The sequence below is a fragment of the Aulonocara stuartgranti genome, assembly GCF_965226115.1.
Source record: "Aulonocara stuartgranti genome assembly, chromosome: 22".
In the NCBI taxonomy this organism is placed as follows: domain Eukaryota; kingdom Metazoa; phylum Chordata; class Actinopteri; order Cichliformes; family Cichlidae; genus Aulonocara; species Aulonocara stuartgranti.
This window is the reverse complement of record NC_138957.1, coordinates 37966223-37981673: the sequence shown is the minus strand read 5'-3', so window position 1 is coordinate 37981673 and position 15451 is coordinate 37966223. Positions and strand designations below refer to the sequence as shown.

At 45.0% G+C, this 15451-nt stretch overlaps 1 long non-coding RNA gene across 1 annotated transcript; it reads left to right on the top strand.

Moving 5' to 3' along the window:
- Positions 1-7279: 7279 nt before the first annotated feature.
- On the top strand, positions 7280-9457 carry LOC309698047. The gene is made up of 3 exons (XR_014273996.1): positions 7280-7598; positions 9103-9146; positions 9226-9457. It is a non-coding gene; the product is annotated as an uncharacterized lncRNA (long non-coding RNA).
- Positions 9458-15451: the final 5994 nt, after the last annotated feature.

Genomic DNA, 15451 nt, shown 5'->3' with positions numbered 1-15451 from the left:
CAGGCTGCTCTAAACCCTGCTTATCACAGCTTTTCCTACTTTTGCCTCTTTGTGATATAACACAGAGGGGGTGGTCCCTGCTCTTTCAATGTGAGGTTAAATGAAGGAACCCTGTGAGAGACAAATGACTCTTCCTGCAGATGGTTTGTCTCTCCCTTGTTGCACAATCTGACTTGCAAAACACAGACCTGCAACAAACTGGTTGGGACGCTGCATTCCTGTCGGTCAGGTTCGCGATAATCATATCAAATTCTTATAGTCACAAGTCACAGTTTTCCAACATCCGGCTCCAGAACCCACATTGCTATTTAAACTGGCCTGCTTTAATGGTGCCACTGAAGTGGACTGTTTCCAGTCGCTCTCTGTAATCCCTCTCTGGCTGTGCGTCCGAACAGAAATCAAATTATTGATCAGATCATTGCATTCATACTCCAAAAATGATCCTGCTGCCAGCAGAGGCCACGCCACCGCTGGATCAGACCCTGGAGAACAACCTCAGACACAAACTGGATGGATGGATGGATGGATGATGCATAGATGGATGGATAGATGGATGGATGGATGGATAGATGGATATATGGATGGATGGATGGATGGATGGATGGATATATGGATGGATGGATGGATAGATGATGGATGGATGGATGGATGGATGGATGGATGGATGGATGGATGGATAGATGGATGGATGGATATATGGATGGATGGATGGATGGATAGATGGATGGATGGATGGATGGATGGATAGATGATGGATGGATGGATGGTTAAGGTCTGGGGTTCAAAGGATGTGTGGAATCAGCTTTACACATACAGGGAGTGCAGAATTATTAGGCAAGTTGTATTTCTGAGGAATAATGTTATTATTGAACAACAACCATGTTCTCAATGAACCCAAAAAACTCATTAATATCAAAGCTGAATGTTTGTGGAAGTAGTTTTTAGTTTGTTTTTAGTTTGAGCTATTTTAGGGGGATATCTGTGTGTGCAGGTGACTATTACTGTGCATAATTATTAGGCAACTTAACAAAAAACAAATATATACCCATTTCAATTATTTATTTTTACCAGTGAAACCAATATAACATCTCCACATTCACAAATATACATTTCTGACATTCAAAAACAAAACAAAAACAAATCAGCGACCAATATAGCCACCTTTCTTTGCAAGGACACTCAAAAGCCTGCCATCCATGGATTCTGTCAGTGTTTTGATCTGTTCACCATCAACATTGCGTGCAGCAGCAACCACAGCCTCCCAGACACTGTTCAGAGAGATGTACTGTTTTCCCTCCTTGTAAATCTCACATTTGATGATGGACCACAGGTTCTCAATGGGGTTCAGATCAGGTGAACAAGGAGGCCATGTCATTAGTTTTTCTTCTTTTATACCCTTTCTTGCAGCCACGCTGTGGAGTACTTGGACGCGTGTGATGGAGCATTGTCCTGCATGAAAATCATGTTTTTCTTGAAGGATGCAGACTTCTTCCTGTACCACTGCTTGAAGAAGGTGTCTTCCAGAAACTGGCAGTAGGACTGGGAGTTGAGCTTGACTCCATCCTCAACCCGAAAAGGCCCCACAAGCTCATCTTTGATGATACCAGCCCAAACCAGTACTCCACCTCCACCTTGCTGGCGTCTGAGTCGGACTGGAGCTCTCTGCCCTTTACCAATCCAGCCACGGGCCCATCCATCTGGCCCATCAAGACTCACTCTCATTTCATCAGTCCATAAAACCTTAGAAAAACCAGTCTTGAGATATTTCTTGGCCCAGTCTTGACGTTTCAGCTTGTGTGTCTTGTTCAGTGGTGGTCGTCTTTCAGCCTTTCTTACCTTGGCCATGTCTCTGAGTATTGCACACCTTGTGCTTTTGGGCACTCCAGTGATGTTGCAGCTCTGAAATATGGCCAAACTGGTGGCAAGTGGCATCTTGGCAGCTGCACGCTTGACTTTTCTCAGTTCATGGGCAGTTATTTTGCGCCTTGGTTTTTCCACACGCTTCTTGCGACCCTGTTGACTATTTTGAATGAAACGCTTGATTGTTCGATGATCACGCTTCAGAAGCTTTGCAATTTTGAGACTGCTGCATCCCTCTGCAAGATATCTCACTATTTTTGACTTTTCTGAGCCTGTCAAGTCCTTCTTTTGACCCATTTTGCCAAAGGAAAGGACGTTGCACACCTGATATAGGGTGTTGATGTCATTAGACCACACCCCTTCTCATTACAGAGATGCACATCACCTAATATGCTTAATTGGTAGTAGGCTTTCGAGCCTATACAGCTTGGAGTAAGACAACATGCATGAAGAGGAGGATGTGGACAAAATACTCATTTGCCTAATAATTCTGCACTCCCTGTACAGTGTATTTGCAGCCCATAGATAACATTGTAATAATAAAACAATATTTATATTTTTTAGGAATGACTCATTTTTATACACAGCTCCCAATTAGACAACGGAGTGAGGAGAGAACAGGCCTCATCTGGCCTTGAAGTGCGTGCTATTTCATGACAGAGTAATCCTCAGAGTTACCTGTGGATTTGGGAGCTGTTCACTGGAACACTTAATGAGCTCCAAAGAGATGTCAGTGCAGGTGAGGGAGCCGTCATCACGCTGGAACAACAAACTGAACCCACGAGAGAGCAGAGAAAGACGGCACGCACTGCCTGGACCGTTTCACCACATTCAGCACACACACACATTCAGTTCTTCAACGCAGCAGATGTCACAGATATGACAGAGTGTGTGAAAAATGTTCTTCCTCATACACACCACTTTACATCACGACACCAACTCGGAAGAAATCCCTGCTGCAAAAGTATTTAGACAAAACCACTGAAGCATGGCCGTGGTTTTGTCTACATACTTTTGGTAAAAGATGAAAGTTCTTGTACTGCAGAGGTCACAGTGGTTCTTTGGTCACATTTTACCATCATTCTAATGAAAACAGTGTATTTGGAGGAGTGTGTGCAGCACTGAACACGTCCTGGTGTTCTCTCTTATCTTGTCATCTGTTACACCTGCAAACTGAAAACCTGGTGACAAAGAACGCAGGTCAAACTTTGCAGGAAGCTGTGACGGGAGATCAGATTAGCTGCATGTTTGAGGTTTGGCTCAGTGTTCTGTGGAAGTGAGTTACACACACACACAAACAAACACACACACACACTTAAACAAACACACAGAAACAAACACACACACACACACACACACACACACAGAAACATACACAGACATACACACACACACAAACAAACACACAGAAACAAACACACACACACACACAAACACAGACACAGAAACAAACAAACACACAAACAAACTAACACAGACATACACATACAGTGGGGCAAAAATGTATTTAGTCAGCCACCGATTGTGCAAGTTCCCCCACTTAAAATGATGACAGAGGTCAGTAATTTGCACCAGAGGTACACTTCAACTGTGAGAGACAGAATGTGAAAAAAAAATCCATGAATCCACATGGTAGGATTTGTAAAGAATTTATTGGTAAATCAGGGTGGAAAATAAGTATTTGGTCACCTCAAACAAGGAAAATCTCTGGCTCTCACAGACCTGTAACGTCTTCTGTAAGAAGCTTTTCTGTCCCCCACTCGTTACCTGTATGAATGGCACCTGTTTGAACTCATCATCTGTATAAAAGACACCTGTCCACAGCCTCAAACAGTCAGACTCCAAACTCCGCCATGGCCAAGACCAAAGAGCTTTCGAAGGACACCAGGAAAAGTATTGTAGACCTGCACCAGACTGGGAAGAGTGAATCTACAATAGGCAAGCAGCTTGGTGTGAAAAAATCAACTGTGGGAGCAATCATCAGAAAATGGAAGACATACAAGACCACTGATAATCTCCCTCCATCTGGGGCTCCACGCATGATCTCATCCCGTGGGGTCAAAATGATCATGAGAACGGTGAGCAAAGATCCCAGAACCACACGGGGGGACCTGGTGAATGACCTGCAGAGAGCTGGGACCAAAGTAACAAAGGTCACCATCAGTAACACACTACAACGGCAGGGAATCAAATCCCGCAGTGCCAGACGTGTTCCGCTGCTGAAGCCAGTGCATGTCCAGGCCCGTCTGAAGTTTGCCAGAGAGCACATGGATGATACAGCAGAGGATTGGGAGAATGTCATGTGGTCAGATGAAACCAAAGTAGAACTTTTTGGTATGAACTCAACTCGTCGTGTTTGGAGGAAGAAGAATACTGAGTTGCATCCCAAGAACACCATACCTACTGTGAAGCATGGGGGTGGAAACATCATGCTATGGGGCTGTTTTTCTGCCAAGGGGACAGGACGACTGATCCGTGTTAAGGACAGAATGAATGGGGCCATGTATCGTGAGATTTTGAGCCAAAACCTCCTTCCATCAGTGAGAACTTTGAAGATGAAACGAGGCTGGGTCTTCCAACATGACAATGATCCAAAACACACCGCCCGGGCAACAAAGGAGTGGCTCCGTAAGAAGCATTTGAAAGTCCTGGAGTGGCCTAGCCAGTCTCCAGACCTCAACCCCATAGAAAATCTGTGGCGGGAGTTGAAAGTCCGTGTTGCTCGGCGACAGCCCCAAAACATCACTGCTCACGAGAAGATCTGCATGGAGGAATGGGCCAAAATACCAGCTACTGTGTGTGCAAACCTGGTAAAGACCTATAGTAAACGTTTGACCTCTGTTATTGCCAACAAAGGTTATGTTACAAAGTATTGAGTTGTATTTTTGTTATTGACCAAATACTTATTTTCCACCCTGGTTTACGAATAAATTCTTTACAAATCCTACCATGTGGATTCATGGATTTTTTTTTCACATTCTGTCTCTCACAGTTGAAGTGTACCTCTGGTGCAAATTACTGACCTCTGTCATCATTTTAGGTGGGGGAACTTGCACAATCGGTGGCTGACTAAATACTTTTTTGCCCCACTGTACACACAAACACAGACACAGAAACACACACACACACACACACACACACACACACAGAAACACACAAACACAAACAAACACACACACACACACACACACACACACACAGAAACACACACACACAGAAACACACACACACACAGAAACACACACACACAGAAACACACACACACAGAAACACACACACACACACACACACAGAAACACACAAACACAAACAAACACACACACACACACACACACACACACAGAAACACACACACACAGAAACACACACACACAGAAACACACACACACACACACACACAGAAACACACAAACACAAACAAACACACACACACACAGAAACAAACAGACAAACACACACACAGAAACACACACACACAATCACACAGACAGAAACAAACAAACACACACACACACACACACACACACACACACACACACAGAAACACACACACACACACACACACAATCACACAGACAGAAACAAACAAACACACACACACACACACACACACACACACACACACACACACACACAGAAACACACACACACACACACACACAATCACACAGACAGAAACAAACAAACACACACACACACACACACACACACACACACACACACAGAAACACACACACACACACACACACAGAAACACACAAACACAAACAAACACACACACACACAGAAACAAACAGACAAACACACACACACACACACACACACAGAAACACACACACACACACACACACAATCACACAGACAGAAACAAACAAACACACACACACACACACACACACACACAGAAACACACACACACACACACACACAATCACACAGACAGAAACAAACTAACACACACACAGACCGCCTGTGTTTGTTGCATGTTGACATGTTGCGTGTCAAAGTGAAACCAACATTTCACACATGCAAACTTTGAAGTCAGGAAAAGCAAAACCTGCAGAACCAAACTGGAGTCTGAGCTCGAGTAACACAGATCTAACACGCCGCAGCCTCTCCGAGAGCCTCGCGTGACCCTGAACGGCTGAGAGATCAATACTTACATCACTGCATCGGGCAAATGGATCTCGTCTCCATCAGCCTGAGCTTCTGAAAGCTGCTCCACACCTTTTCTTATCTCGATAAGGTTTCTAAAGAGGCGGTGTCCTCTCAAGCCTGGGTCACTGGAGAGGGCAGGAGAGGAGTGGCATCCAGCCTAAAACCGCTGCCAAGAAAGCACGCGTCTCATAAATGAATAAAGGCATACTTTAAATGCTGCTTACCTGTGCAGCACCTCAGAGTGGAACGCTACACTGCAAACACAAACTGAGGTAAAATGTGAAAACATGGTCCTACAAAACATGTTCACATCTGACAAACTAACATTTGAAACACAAATAAAGTGTGACGGGATAATTACGAGTAATGCGTGTGTGCAGGAGGCAAGGTGAAGGAGAGCGAGGCCGGGAGCGCCGGAGGTGGTGTGGAAGAGAAATGGAGTGGTGGTAAGGCAAAGCAGGACAACTGGGAGTAGGATTATTAATTTCAGAAATGTAATCACTGAATACTGTAAATACAGCACAGTGAAGTGTTCGTGTCAACATTTAAAGTGAGTAGCATTCAGCCAATCAGGTTTAGGAGCAGGTGACCGGTGCAGGTAGGCCTTTTGGCGTTCACGGTGGAAAGCTGCAGGTCCTGTAAAGAAAACTGCAGAAAAAGAAGAAACTTGTTCTCGCTCGACGGCGCACACTTTGTGTTTGTGTGCGCTGGAGCAGTACGGCTGACAGGACCTGACACGCCTGCAGTATTTACTCAGGAATGTGTAACAGTAATACATGCAGGGCGGGAGTGTGGGAGGAGCCTGAGGAGAAGGCGCTCCCCCACCAGGAATTCGAGCACGAGGTCACTGTGTTACCAGCAAAGACAAAGAGTTATTCATCACGCAGCGCTGCAGAGCACACAGAGCTAGCTGTCCTCATGATGTCACAGTGTTGCCCTCACCCCCACCGGCCACAGCAGGTGGGCGCCCCTCCCTGAGCCTGCTCCTGCCAGAGGTTCCTTCCTGTTACAAGGGGTCTCTTCCTCCTCGCTGTTGCCAAGTGTTTAGGACCGTCGGATTGTTGAGTTTCTCTCTGTAGGCGACTGTTGATTTGGTGTTGAACAGAGATGTTTCAAGGCTTTCTTATCATTTCTAAAGAAGTCTGGATCAATAGTTCGTCTTTGGACCTTTTCCTCATGTTTGTGAAGTGACTTCAGTCTGCTCTGTGTTTCAGTCAAACATAAAAAGGCTCAAAGATAAGCTGTGTTGTGTCTACAGATAAAAGATAAGTTATCGAAGAGCAAATTTAACATTTTATCTTTAGACTCTGTCAGTCACGGATGGGCCTCCGCAGAGACCCGGAGCATCCGTGGAGCAGTGTGGGATCACGCTGACAGAGAACAGGAGGCAGAAACATCCAAAGAGCTTTGGGTGTCCTTCAGGAAGCCTGGAGAACTGTTCCTGAGGATCCTCACAGAGCTGACAGAGAGCTGCTCAGAGGATGAAGATGTTCCAGCCTTTGTTGTGGCCCTCTCCTCCCTGCCTTGCTTTCAGACTCTTCTTCTTTGGTGTTTATTGGCAGCTGACAGTCAACAAACTGGTGCGTTACCTTCAGCAGCTGGTATGGAGTGTGGACCAGAAAGTCACTTAAGATTAGATCCTATCATACAGACGTGTGTGTCTAAGATAATTAGATGTGCCTGATAAGTTTCACTTCTTCAGTAAATCAGTTGTCTTCTTGTAATCATCAGAGCCATCGTGTTCACTCTGTATTGTTGAGTTTCTGTCCCGGCTACTTTCTGAATGGCTGCACTGGAAACGTACTTACAATGAACTGGAATCTGAACAAATGACTGATTTTAATGGTGTGGTGTCTTCAGCCCGGTGGACGGCTGATAACATCACAGCCGTTCCTCTGTCTGTGCTGAAAGCCCATCACTTATCCTCAGTGTTGGTCAAGTTACTTGAAAAAAGTAATCAGTAACGAATTACTGATTACTTCCCCAGAAAAGTAATCCCGTTACTTTTCTGATTACTTATTTTCAAAAGTAATTAGTTACTCAGTTACTTTTTAAAAACACGATTTACAACCTGAATAGGTGATAAAGTTATAGATCTTTCAGCCCAATTCTACTTTTTCTGCATAATCCATCATACAAAATGTAATCAAATGGAAAAGTCTCTTTTTAAAACTTGTTTTATTAGTTTTAATCTTTTAACTTTATGCATCAAGCAAAGATTTAATTATCTGCAACATTCTCTGACTGGAAGAAATTAGTTTAACATTTAAACCTATTTTCTGCACATTCCAGCACATAAAATAAAATATTTTTGTGTGTTTACACTCAGTCTTTCAAATAGATCAGAATCAGAATACTTTATTGATCCCTGGGGGAAATTATTTTTTAGATGCAAGTAAAACACAGCAGAAAATAAATAAAGTCAAAGACTCAGCGGTCCTGTTGCTCTATTTTCACCTGTAAAGCAGGAGTGGGGCAGGCGGAGGTTTACCCTGGTGCAGGTGTGCCGCGGTCAGTGGAAGAATCCGCGAGTTTCTCTGTGAGTTTCCCATTACGTCGTAGCTACTCGGTGCTTGTTGGAAGTTTAGGGGTTTTTTTCGCTGTAAAAAGAAGTTTTCTTCCCACGCACAGCGGACACTAATGTTTTTGTCACTTTTTATGGAATCAAACTCAAAGTAAGGTCAGTACTTCCACGCTTTAAACGCTGCACGCTCATACTCTCTCTGCACTCGATATATGATCCATTGTTGATCTGCACACAGCTGTTGTCACTAACGTCGCACGCAGTAACGCAGCGTTCCTACGGGAAAGTAACGGTAATCTAATTACTGTTTTTGCAATAGTAATCCCTTACTTTACTCGTTACTTGAAATAAGTAATCGGATTACAGTAACTAACGCGTTACTGCCCATCTCTGCTTATCCTGTTCCCTACGTTGATATTAAACACAATCACAGCTGCTCCCGCTCTGTTAGATATACTCTTAGATGCTGTATCAATCTGCACATGACAGCAATATTGATGAATATGTTTCTGTGCTGTTTGCCAGTTTAAAGTAAACTCCTCATTTCTCCTTTCCAACAGTGAGTCTACTGCAGCTTCTGGAAGTATCCACGGCTGTATTTCTGGTAATGACCGTTTGACTTATTGACCTGATCTATTCACAGTCCAAATAAAATGGCTCACGTCTTTTTCTTCTTTCTCCAGCCCAGCTGTTTCCCGATGATCCGCCCAGTAACTCAGTGTTAACTGTTCTCTTCTTTCTCCTGGTTCTACCTGTCTGAGTTCACCTGTACAGAGTCTCAATGCTCCGTACTGGACACGATCTAACCCGAGCCACACATGCACACACTGACCTGTATATAAGCCTCAGGCCTGTTCTGTCACGTCCACTCAAACTTCTCATGATGTTTAACACTTTCTTGCATTTGTCTGAACGTGTCATCAAACCAAACCTCAGGAAATGTTATTTCACTTCTTCTACTTTAGTTTAACGTCCTTACTTGATGTCTTTCCTTGTAAAAACATTGTTCGTACCCACTCGCGTGACGGTCCTTCAGCTTTAAAACCACTTCCTGTACCTTTCTAGTAATAAACTCCTTCCTCTCTTCCACACATGTCGCCATCATCTGCAAAAAGGGAAATCCCATTCCTCCGTCTACAACACATCATTTATCATCAGTGAAAATGATAAAATAATAAGTGACTCGCTCTGCTCCACTGTGGTGTTACATTTCCTACTATACACGTCTTTGAATACTTGTTTCCTGTCCTTACTTTATCCATCTGTGCAGTCGCCCTGATACCATCTTTAATTAGTAAACCTTGTCTCCACATCTTATCATACATGCTTTCTCAACATCATAAAACACTGCTATAATTCTTTCTTTCTTTGCTTTGGCTTTTCAAAACTCCAGTTCCAAGCTCGTGTGTTTCTACTTCTCCTAAAACCACTTTGTGATTCATGCCCCTTTGTCCTATACAGTATGTCAGCCTTGCATGCATCTTTTTCTCCATTCAAGCAGTTTGTTCTGTAGTGTTTTGCTGTTGTGTCATCTCTGCCTGGCTCGTGTGTCGGTACCACCCTCTTTTTAACGGGACCAAAAGTAGTTGGACATTTCAAGTGTGGGCAATTCCTTCTTTATGCCAAAATACATAAGTAAATAAATAAAAGGTCTGAGTTGATTTGACAGATTGTGCTGTGAACAGAGTACATGTGGTCAAAGCAGCTCTCTATACAAGACATCCTTAAACACCATCTGAGAAACGTCTACAATCGCAGGAGTGGCAAAATCTACAGGCTGGTGCATCGTGAGGATGAAAGAAAGCACCGGTGAACAACACACCTGGACAACCACCAGCCTGTCTGTGTGGCTTTTCTGAAGGCCCTGGAGAGGAGGGTGGAGCAGCTGGGACTTCAATCAGCAGCACCTGATCCACCGGAGTCACCCAGCCCTCAGAGCTCGGGGACGATGTGGTCCTCCTCTCCGACGGGCTGTTGGCTGTTTCAATCCTCCAATCCTGCAAGAGACGTTAAAAAGACATAAATTAATGAGATTTGTTATTAGCCCCACTATCGCCCCCGTGTGGCACAGCGGGTCATTGCTGTCTGAATAAGTTCTCGTGTGTGTGTGTGCAGCAGGTTTTACTGTCCCTGTGTGATTACAGGCTGGAGTAATAACAGGCTTGCTTGGAGGAAGAACAGAAGCTGAAGCTTGGAGCTTGTTTCCTTCTCTCTCAGTGTGGGAGTCAGTCTGAATCAGACCGCTAATGATTTCATTTACAGGGCCGGACTTTTCCCCACAGCAGTCTGAGGTTTGATCATCTACAAGTCAGAATATATTCATGCTTCTGTTACACCACCCAGTTTTCCAGCTGAGCAGCAGAGACTGTTTTAATGCGCAGAGCGATGAGAGTGTTATCGACCGCATGAAGAACTTCCTGAGGACGGAGATGTACCTTTGCAAGAAGATGTAAACAACGAAAGTGAACTTCTGCACAGCTGGACTCGCTTACTGCTGGAAACTTTATGAGCTTACACTGAAACCTAATACAGTTCAGTAAGATGATGTCATTATAAATGTGTTACATCCACCTGTCAGTCAAACAGGCCACGCCCCTACTGACGGTAGAAACTATCCATGAAGAATAAAAGCAGGCTGTAAACACGTCTGCTCTTCTGCAAAGCTCGACTGACTCGTGGGCGGAGCTGTAGGTGCAGAGAACAGGAAGTGCAGTCGTTAGAGGTCACACTGCTGCGTCACCATGACTGGAACTGCTCTTCCAGCATGTTTGAGTGAGTGTTCCAGCCCATACGCTTCATATTTAATGGATGGAGTGATGAGAGTGATATTGATCCTCTGGTCTAATGTTCAGGAAGTGAGGACCGAGATCAGCTCAGGACACTTTGAACTGGTCCTTTAAGTGGTCTGGAGTAATTACTGGATCATTTCATCCTCAGTTGGATGAAACTCAAAGAGAAATTTGTACAAATCAAACCAGAAACTCCCACAAACTGTCTGAAAAGGAAACAGTCCCTGTGAGCAGGGAGGACATGGACCACAGGAGCTCAGCCCTGCTTCAGGCTGACAGTCAGAGCGCCACGGTTACCGGGGAAACACTGTCACAGAACCAGCTTTCTGATTGGCTGTCCTAAATACAACGTTTGAGTGGCAGGTGGGCAGAGCTTTATTTATACAGCGCCAAATCACAACAGTCACCTCGAGGCACTTTAAGGTCGACCCTACAATATTCCAACAATCATATGACCCCCTATGAGCGACAGTGGGGAGGAAAAACTCCCTTTAACAGGAAGAAACCTCAGGCAGAACTAGGCTCAGGGAGGGGCGGCAGAAGCTTTGAGCATGAGATGGCCTCATGAGCCATCTCTCTATGACATCATCCAGAGCCAAGAGTAGAAAAAAGGGTGTGAAACTGAGTGCTGGGCCCACAGTGACCAGTGGACACACACATCCATACGTTATAACTGCAGAGTCGTTACCCTACAATACGAAGCGCCCTGTGTGTTGTTGTGGTTTAAACTGAATCACTGAAATGAGCATCCACAGTGTGACAGTACATGTTTAGGTCCCGGGTGATTTCCTCGCCAGTTTGTGAATCTTTAGACAAGTTCAAACTAAACCTGCCCCAACAAGCCTGACATTCAAATACAAAACGTAGAAATGAAATGTTGTGGGAATGTATTAATCCGCAGGGCATACAAATCCCAGCTGGCACAGTCTGAGCGATTTGTCCCGACACGGCCACCTGAGTCATGTTCAGTCAAACAGCAGCAGGGGCCGTCTAATTGCTGGAAACGTTTGAGTCCAGCGTCAGTGTTTGTGTTTGGATGGATTTCATGCTCACACAGAAGAAGCCTGTTCTTTTATTGGAAGTTCTCCATATGAAGGTGTATGTACAGCATATGTAAGTTGAATAAGGAAGCTCTATGGTTTCAGGTGCGTCCGCCCTCAGGTGTCTAAGCCTGGGATCACTTCCACTCTCTGCATCTTTCAGCCTCCGGCAGGCTCTACGTTGTGTCGGCCATCAGCGGCCTCGTCGCAGCCTCCATCTCTACCCCTTGCTAACCACACCTTCCCCAGTATCTCACTCTAATGGTGCTCATGCGTGCTTTGCTTGTGCCATGCATTACTGGTTATGTGCACGTGCTTCCTGTAGAACTCCTGCATCAGTAAGAGAGCTTTTCCTGTCTTTGAGCTCAATGCCTGTCATTGCCGGGTTCTGCTCCGCTGAGGCGGGCCATCGGAGTCTAACCTCTATCTAAATTCTGTGTATCAATAAATCATTTCTCTCCATAACAACCTACAGATGTGGAGGAAGCACCGGCCTACACGTGATGAAGCTCTACCGCAGACAGGTGATTGTCCAGGTGAGTAAAACCAATCTGAAGACCTTCAACTGCTGGATACGCTAATTATTAGAACATGTAAACACAAGAGTCATTTAACTTGACAGAAAATACTGTGCAAAAGTCTTGAGCCACCCCTAATTTTTAAATCCTGCTTTGACGATCTTTCTGAAAGTCACTGGCTGTGAAGGCGGCTGCTGTTGGATTTCCTTCTGAGAGCAGATAGCTGTTTAAAGGTACGCTCAATAATTAGTTGAGTTTATAGAAAAAAGATATTGTACTCATGAATAAAAATCCTATAATTAAAGTTATCGTTTACTAAAAATGCTGAGGAGCGGGTCTGCCGTTTGAGGAGCCGCCATGTTTCCCTGTTGTATTTGACTGCAGCAGCCGGGAGGGGCGTCTCCCACCAAAGGTGGAGGTGAAGAGAATCCGTAGGCTTTGGATGCTGCGCAGGGACATTTACATCCATGTCTGCAGCTTCAGACTTGAGATATGAACTCATGCTTATGATTTATCATCTGAGAACGTGTCCCCTCATCAAAGAAATGAAAACGTGAAAGTTACCACATCATCATCTGCACCTAATAAAACGTCACCAAGCCTCATCTCCTGAACTGAGGTCAGAATTATTCTTCGAAGCAGCAGATTAATATGAGCCTGAGCTCAGGTTATTGCTGCTGGCCTCCACAGCAGTCCCAGTTTCTCCTCTGGGGAAACAAACTGGTCTCTCTGAGCAAACATGTGCCATCCCAGCGCCGCAGCATCGCTGAGCGGCTGCAGCAGACGGAGCGAGGCCCAGTGCCTTTAATGTGCACTCCATCTTTAGCTTCACAGCTGCGTGCACACCACATTCATCGTGACCTTTCACCTGCTCTTGTCATGACTCCCACCAGCTTCTCCTGAAAAAGGCGAACTTACCGAATCATTACACCACATTTATTTCTGGAAGCAGTGTTGCATCATGTGACGTCTGCATTTGCATATTTGAGGAAATGATGCGTGTGATTAATCACCGACTGACAGCCTGAGGGGGCGTGTCACTGATTTATTGCCTTTTACAGTCATTGTCACATCCTTTGAATCTGACAGTGTCGCAATCTAAAGCCAGCATGTGTGTCATGTTCAGTAAACTGCACCAATTTAACGTGAAATGCAGAGTCGGACCTTTGATCTGTTTCTTCATAATTCTGCAGAAAACCTTCAAAGCTCGTGTCATCAAAGGTCTCCTGCTCACCACGCTTTCATCTTCCTGGGTTCCTTCTGGTTCCTTCTAGTACAGTGCTGTGCAAAAGTCTTCATCTGCCCCTCGTTTCTTTCTGTTTTGCAGTAAAGTATGAAATACGTGCAGAGATTTATTCAGACATTCATGTGTATTTAGTTAAAAACAGAGTTTGAATATTTTAATCTGGAGCTCAGTGTGAGCTCTGTGAGGATCCTCGGGAACAGTTCTCCGGGCTTCCTGAAGGACGCCGGCGTGTTCGCTGTCAGGATGAAGCTTCAGTGATGCTGAGGCTCTGATAGTTCCCCCGTGTGTTTCTGTCCAGGCGTGCTTCCCTGCGCTGGCGGCGTGTTTGGATCGTTGCCGTGCTGAAACATGAAGCTGCTGTCAGTCAGATGTTTGTGATGGTTTTGGTGCTGGATTCAAATCTGATAGCAAATTTTCATTTTGTCAGTTTTGACAATATCTCAGATCTGCAGCTCCGAACGTCGACAGACGTCTGCGCATCGCGTTTGTGATCAGATGATCACACATGAAGAGGAGCTGTGGTCACGGCTGTGTGAAGAGCCGATATGAGAGGATTCAGCTGAACTGGAACTAAGCCACACCCTGCGTGGGTCACATGACACGTGGTGCAGAAGTACATATACTCTTCAGTGAAGTAGAAGTACACGTGTGTGATAAAAAAGTACCAACTGTGACCGCACCACAGCGCAGCGGGCTGACCTTTGACCTGCAGGCAGCTGTGTTTGGATTCTTTCACTGTTTGCAGGAGTTTCAGTAGATCATCATCTTCATCGTGAAGAGGAAACCTGCGACGCTCTAAGAGACAGATATCAAACCTGTGCTTTGGTGTGTTTGACCTCTCAGGACAGAAATGTGTTCAGATATTTATGTGTCTGAGACCGTTTCTATTAAAGCGCCACCGAGAACGCTGAATCTGCAGGCGGAGATGTTTTCTGTTCTTAGCTTTATTCACAGATGCAGTGAAGTAGTGTCAGGAGCAGAGAGACGTGCGGTAAAGACGGCGGACTCGAGCCCGGGCCGGCCGCTCTCAGCCGTACAGCCCGAGCTCGAGTCCGGGACCCGCGGCTCGAGCCTTATTATTAATAATTATATTTGTATTATTGTTGCCATATCAGCCTCCAGGAGCCCAAAATAAAAAATGACAGATGATGAATAAAGATGACATCATGCTTGTCTGGTGGTTTTCACTGCAGAGGACGCAGCGAAACATTTTATTATTGCTGTCAAACACAAACGTCTGTGACTCACGTCCTCCTCGCCGTAACTTGTCATGTTGCTATTAAAGAAACCAGTGACTGTAAGTGAACGAGCCGTGG